Here is a 5,943-nt window from a genome sequence, read left to right as displayed (position 1 = left end):
CAGCCCTGTGCTGGGAAGAGTAGGAGGATGAAGAGGAGGAGGAGGGGGAGGAGGAGGAGGAGGAGGAGGAGGAGGATCTGTTCCAGTTGCTGGGGACACAAAAGTAAATGAAACCAAGTCTTAGTTCACAGTCCGCGTGGGAACTGGCTGGATGTCCATCAGTGACTGGCATGTAACTGCATGATGGAAGTATCTGTGTTGCATGTGGGATAGGATATTTCTGGACGTGTTGTCTGCAGTGATTCTGAGATTGTGTGCCTATGTTTGTGTTGGTAGGTGATTGCATGTGCTGTGTGTGTGATTCTCTGATTGTGTGGGTGTAAATGCAAGATTACCTCAGGCACGTGTCGTAAGGGCACGTGTTCTGTGTGCTCTTGCATTTCTGACTCTGAGGTGCTAGTACTGTGTCTTATCTGGGGCCCTGTGAGGTCGGCACCTTCCAAAGTGAGCCCCAGTTTCTCCCGAGTGGGATGGGGGGGGGGTCCAATTGCTTTGGGAGAAACACTGGTGAAAGGGAAGGTGGGAGGAGGTGAGGGAGACCGGGGGCGGCTGAAGAGTGAAACATGTTGGGGACACGAGAGATGGCAGGATGGGGCCAGAAGAAGAGATGCATAGAGCGATGTGGATGTTGTCCACCCACTCTGTTAGCATTGGCTGAGCCCCTGGCGGAGCCAGGACTCTGGTGGGCACTGGTTCAAGGTCTGGGGGAAAGTAGAGAGACCCAGAGAGTGAAGACCCACCAGCAAAGTTGTTGCTGCTCCGGGTGCCTCATCTGTCTCCACGAGGAACTTGGCAATAGTTCTGAGTGATGGAGACTCAACGATGGAGAGGGACAGAGAGGGCCCTGCCCCTCCCGAGTCCTCTCTGAGGTCTGATCTGTCCAGATCAAAGAGGCTGTGGGGGAAAGACTCCTCCCAGGCCCAGGGCACCCCCATGAATCATTTTCTTATCATCTCCTAATAGGATAATGACACAGCTGCTCCCTGTAATCACTATTTTTGACCCCAACCAGGCCAAATGCCCAGAGCAAGAAGGGCTGGACGGCATGGTGTGTGGGAGTCAGGGTAGGAAATACCGGGAGTCCCCATCTTGGTCTTTCCTCCCCAGGACCCAGGAGTCTTGTCCCCTCAAGGCCCCCGGCAGTGTCCTGGCTCTCAGCTCCTCTCCTCCCCCCCCCCCCCCTTGTTTATCTTTTCTTCCCTCTCTGGGTCTGTGTTTATCTGTTTATCACCATCTGTGTTTTGTGTCTCTCCTGTCTCTTTACATTTTGATTCTCTCTCCCTGGGTGTCAATTTCCTCACTTGTAAAATGGGGATTATAATAATAACCCAATCTCTTAGATCTGTTATGAGGAAGGTAAGAGATAATTGTGTAAAATGCTTGGCACAGAACCTGGGCCACAGTACACTTCATTCAAGAACTCTATCATTAACTTCAAAATCCTAATCTCTCCATTCCTATCTGTGCTTTTCTTTTCGTCTCCACGTGAGTTTCAAGGCTCCTCCCACTCCGTGGGTTCCTTTCCAAGACAGCACCTGCCCCCGACTTCCCTTTCAGGGACGAGGAAAGGGCATATTGAGGTCAGAGCTTCTCCTAAGCCTCTTCATCATCTCTAGTCAAGCCCCATCACAACCCAGAACACTTGCCTGGCTCCAATCCCATAATGAGCCACATAAAATACTGAACTTCGAATCTGTCATCCGTGGGCAGGCCCGTGACTCTTGGGACCAAGGAGTCCCCATCCCTAGACCCCAACCTTTCAGGTTCCCAGTTCCCTCCTCCCTCAAAATCCAGGAGTTCAGGCTCTCAACCTTCTCCTCCTCCCAGACCCAGAAGTCTAGGCCCCTAGTTACTCCTCCGCAATCCCCTCCTCCCTCGGGTCCCCAGCCTCCTCACTGGGGGGGGTTAGGGGAGAGGGGGGAGGGGCCCGAAGGAGGGCTCTCAGTCTCCATCCTTCCTTAGGACCCAGGGTCATGCCAGCGACAGTCGAGGTTCGTGCAGCCAGAAACCCCACTGCTTCTCTCTTCTGCAGTCGAACACGCTCTCAACTACCCCCCGGGTTGTTTTGCCAGAGGCGGGTCTGACACCGAGCCCCGCTGTGATAAGCTACTCGTGACATCTTTCACTATTATCCAGCCGGGGGGAGTCCCCGGAGCTCCGCGGGAACTGGAGCCGGAGGAGAGAGCAGGTTCTGGGGGTCCGGCCGAGTGCCCCGTGTTGGGATTCTGGACTTAGCTCCAGGGGAAGCAGTGGGCGTGGTGAGGCTTGAAGTGGAGTTTAGGTGGGTCCCCGCCCATTTTGCTTTGTTAGAGAAACTGAATCTCAGATATTCTCCCGTCCATTCCATTTCTCCCACCCTAAATCTGATTCTTCTTGTCTGCACCTCTCTGCCCTGCCCACCGGTCCATTCAGTCCTTCCTACCTTCGTTGATTCTCCCACTGATTTCCTCATATAACCCCCACACCACCCATTGACACTTTCACCCACCCACTTAAATATTTCCGGAGGCTTCCAGTGTGCCAGTCTTCATGCTGGGCAGTGGTGGTGACCAAGGTGAGTCAGGCCTGGGTCAGATGGCAGAACAGACGCACACAGTGATGTGCAGGAATGTGCAGAGATAAGGGTCTTTTGGGATTTGGTGAGTCACGAAAGGGTTTCCAGAGGGGCCATTGCAGCTGGATCTTGGAGGAGCAGGAGGAGCCAAGCAAGGGTGCAGGACAGCCAGTGGGGAGGGCATTTTGGCATGAGCAAAGACAGGGAGGCATGCAAGAGTATTACTGCCTGGCCCAGCTGGGGGTTCGTTGGTTCAGCATGGACCTATGAACCAGGAGGTCATGGTTGGATTCTGGGTCAGGGTACATGCCCGGGTTGCAGGCTCAAACCCCAGTAGAGGGTGTTGCAGGAGGCAGTTGATCAATGATTCTCTCTCATCAGTGATGTTTCTCTCTTCCTCTCTGAAATCAATAATATACAATATATATAGCATTACTGTCTGTAGGTGCCCAGGCAGAAGGCCAGTCAGACTGAAGAGGATGAAGAGGTGGACAGAGGCCATGCTGAGGAGCTTGACTTTGGGGGGCCAGGAGCAGGTATTAGGATGCCATGGAGGGTTGAGAGCATGGGAGGACGGAGTCAGAGCTAGAGCCAGAACTGGAGGAATAAGACTGGAAGCCAGTAGCCCAGAAGGTGGATTGTGGAGGGAGTCAGGTGGGAGAGGAGGGAGCCTGGATTAGGCCAGAGGCTGAAGGGAAAAGGCAGGAGGCAGAAAGAATAGATGCGGCTATGGGGTGGAGGGGTTGTCCAGGACAAGAACAGCCCTCTGGCCTGGTGGGCTGGGGGAGGATGAGATAGGGACAGGAAAGAAGAGCAGGTTGGTGGTGGTGACTGGGCAGAGATGAGCAAGGGGTCCAATGAGCTGGACAAGAGGCTCTGTGGCTCAGGCCAATGGGTCTGGATCTGCAGAGAGAGTTCGGGGCTATGGCTCCCTCCCCCATCGCAGGACCTGAATCAGAAGTCACTTGGATGAATGAGGGTCTCTGTGATGTGAGGGTCCTCCTCTCCCCATCTCTTCAGGAAACTGCTTTCTTGTGTTTCTGCATCCTCCCTCCCGCCCTCCCTCCCTCCCTTCCCTGGCAGCATGAAAACATATTCCATCACCTCTAAACACACACACACACACACGCACACACACCCTCCCCCCCATGAATTAGCTTTCATCCCTTTTATAGCTAAAGACTTGTACCCACCAGCTCAATATCTTACCTTCTACTCCATCCTCACCCCTCCACATCTGGCTGCCCACCTCCCATGGCCCTGCAGCAGCTCTGTACAAGGTCATCAAGGACCCACCACTCATTGCTGAGGCCTGATGATAACATCTGGGTTCTCATCCGACATAGATCACTCCCACCCCTAACATTCCCCTTTGCTCTATATCCTCTTCTTTCCTGGTCAGCCTCTTCCCTCTCCAGCTACTTAGAGCTCTCCAGGGTTCTCCCCGCACTGCCTGCCCTTTACTGAGGGCCATGGTCCTCAGGGCTCTGTCTGTCTGTTCCAGCCTCTGCTCATCCCACCTGCCCTTTTCCTAGAAAAGTTCCAGTCCCTCAGCTTCAGTCAGAAGCGAGCAGCTAGCCTACTCTCCTGCATGTCCCTCTGGACAGTCTCATTAAGACTTTTAAAAAAAGTCATTCCCCACTTTTATTCCTTCTTTTTTAAAAAAACCCCCAACATTTAAATTATTTATTTATTTTTATTGATTTCAGAGAGGAAGAGATAGAAACATCAATGATGAGAGAGAATCATTGATTGGCTGCCTCCTGCATGCCCCCACCCCCACTGGGCATGGAGCCCAAAACCTGGGCATGTGCCCTGACTGGGAATTGAACCATGACCTCCTGGTTCATGGGTCAATGCTCAATCACTGAGCTACTGGCGTGGCTCAGTAAGACCTTTTTGATCTTTCTGTGTGCAAAATAGCCCTCCAGTCCCTCCAACCCCCTCACACACACTTGAGCCTCCTCCCAGTAGAGACAGCCTAACTGTCCACCTACTGCTCTGGCCAGACCTGAGTTTCACTGTAGTCCCCTTATTCTCCTGTCACCTCTGTTCTACACTTAAGTCCTGTTCATCCAACCTAAGTTACGGCTGGCTTTGGTATCTGCTCCACCCCTACTCCCACGCCCTACCCTCTATACCTTCTGCCCCTGCTCAGGTCTTGTCTTCCCTGGCTCCATCCTCCTTTGCCTCCAGGGCTCCATTCTTGTCCTTTTCAGTGCCACAAGCTGATCCCGTCCTCCCCTGCTCAAAGCCTCTCACTGCCCTCCGGTTATAACCAAATTGCACGCCAGGTCCTTCAGGATTGCTCCGCTTGACCATGCCATGTCCCTCAGGCCACTCCCCACTTTGCACCAGACCTTCTGTCGGGCAGAGGCCTTGATCACTGTCCATTGGCTCTGACCACCTTGCATGTTTCATCTGCTTAGCAAACTTGTCCTGCCCTCGCTGGTTTGGCTCAGAGAATAGAGCATTGCCTGAGGACTGAAGGGTCCCAGGTTTGATTCCAGTAAGGGCACATGCCTGGGTTGTGGGCTCGATCCCCAGAAGGGGGCGTGCGGAGGCAGCTGATCAGTGATTCTCTCTTATCATTGATATTTCTCTTTCTCTCTCTCCCTTCCTCTCTGAAATCAATAAAAATGTATTAAAAACAAACAAACTTGTGTTCATCCTTTAAGGTCAATCATGGATCACCTCCTCTGTGAAGCCCTCCCTGACTACTACAGGTGGAGTCCTTGATGGGGGCTGTGACAGCCTGTGTTTGCATCCATCCTCCATCCTCCCTGAGTCCCTTGAGTGTAGGCTGTGGTTTGAAACCATCCCTGCTCCAAACCCAGAGCCTTCAAAGGGTGAGGTCACAGAGTCTTGGCTGAGGGACTGAGTGACTGTCACAGCTGGGCAGAGCTGGGCCTCCAGAATTTTGGGTGACCATTTTGTGTCTGGTGTCTTGTTAGCTTTGTTCCACTTCTCTCTGGGGTGTGGGTTTCCTTCTCCTGGTGGGCGCTGGGGTTGGGTTGAGAAAGGGAAGTGGCTAAGAACCCAGAGTCCTCTGGGCTCCACCAGGATTAAATCTGTGGGGCGGTGGATCTCTGTGCACCCGAGAATCCAGGCCCACAGGCCCTCCTCCTTCAGAATCCAGAAGTTGGTCCCGCGGCCTTCAACTCTCCAGGCCTAGGTTTCTCATTCCCAGCAGCTGAGTCCGATGCTGCCCCCTGATGGACAACCCCGCCCCCATCTGCAAGAGGCCAAACCAATTAAGTACTTTTATTTACAAACAAAAACAAACCCACCCGCAGGTAGGGCCAGGCCGCGCCCCAGCACCGGTGGCAGCAGCGGTGGAAGGCCGTGGTGGAGTGCAGGTCCGGCTGTGACTGTCTGCGTGCGCCCTT

This window comes from Myotis davidii, unplaced genomic scaffold (assembly GCF_000327345.1).
Source record: "Myotis davidii unplaced genomic scaffold, ASM32734v1 scaffold1577, whole genome shotgun sequence".
NCBI lineage: Eukaryota > Metazoa > Chordata > Mammalia > Chiroptera > Vespertilionidae > Myotis > Myotis davidii.
This window is presented reverse-complemented; position numbering follows the sequence as displayed.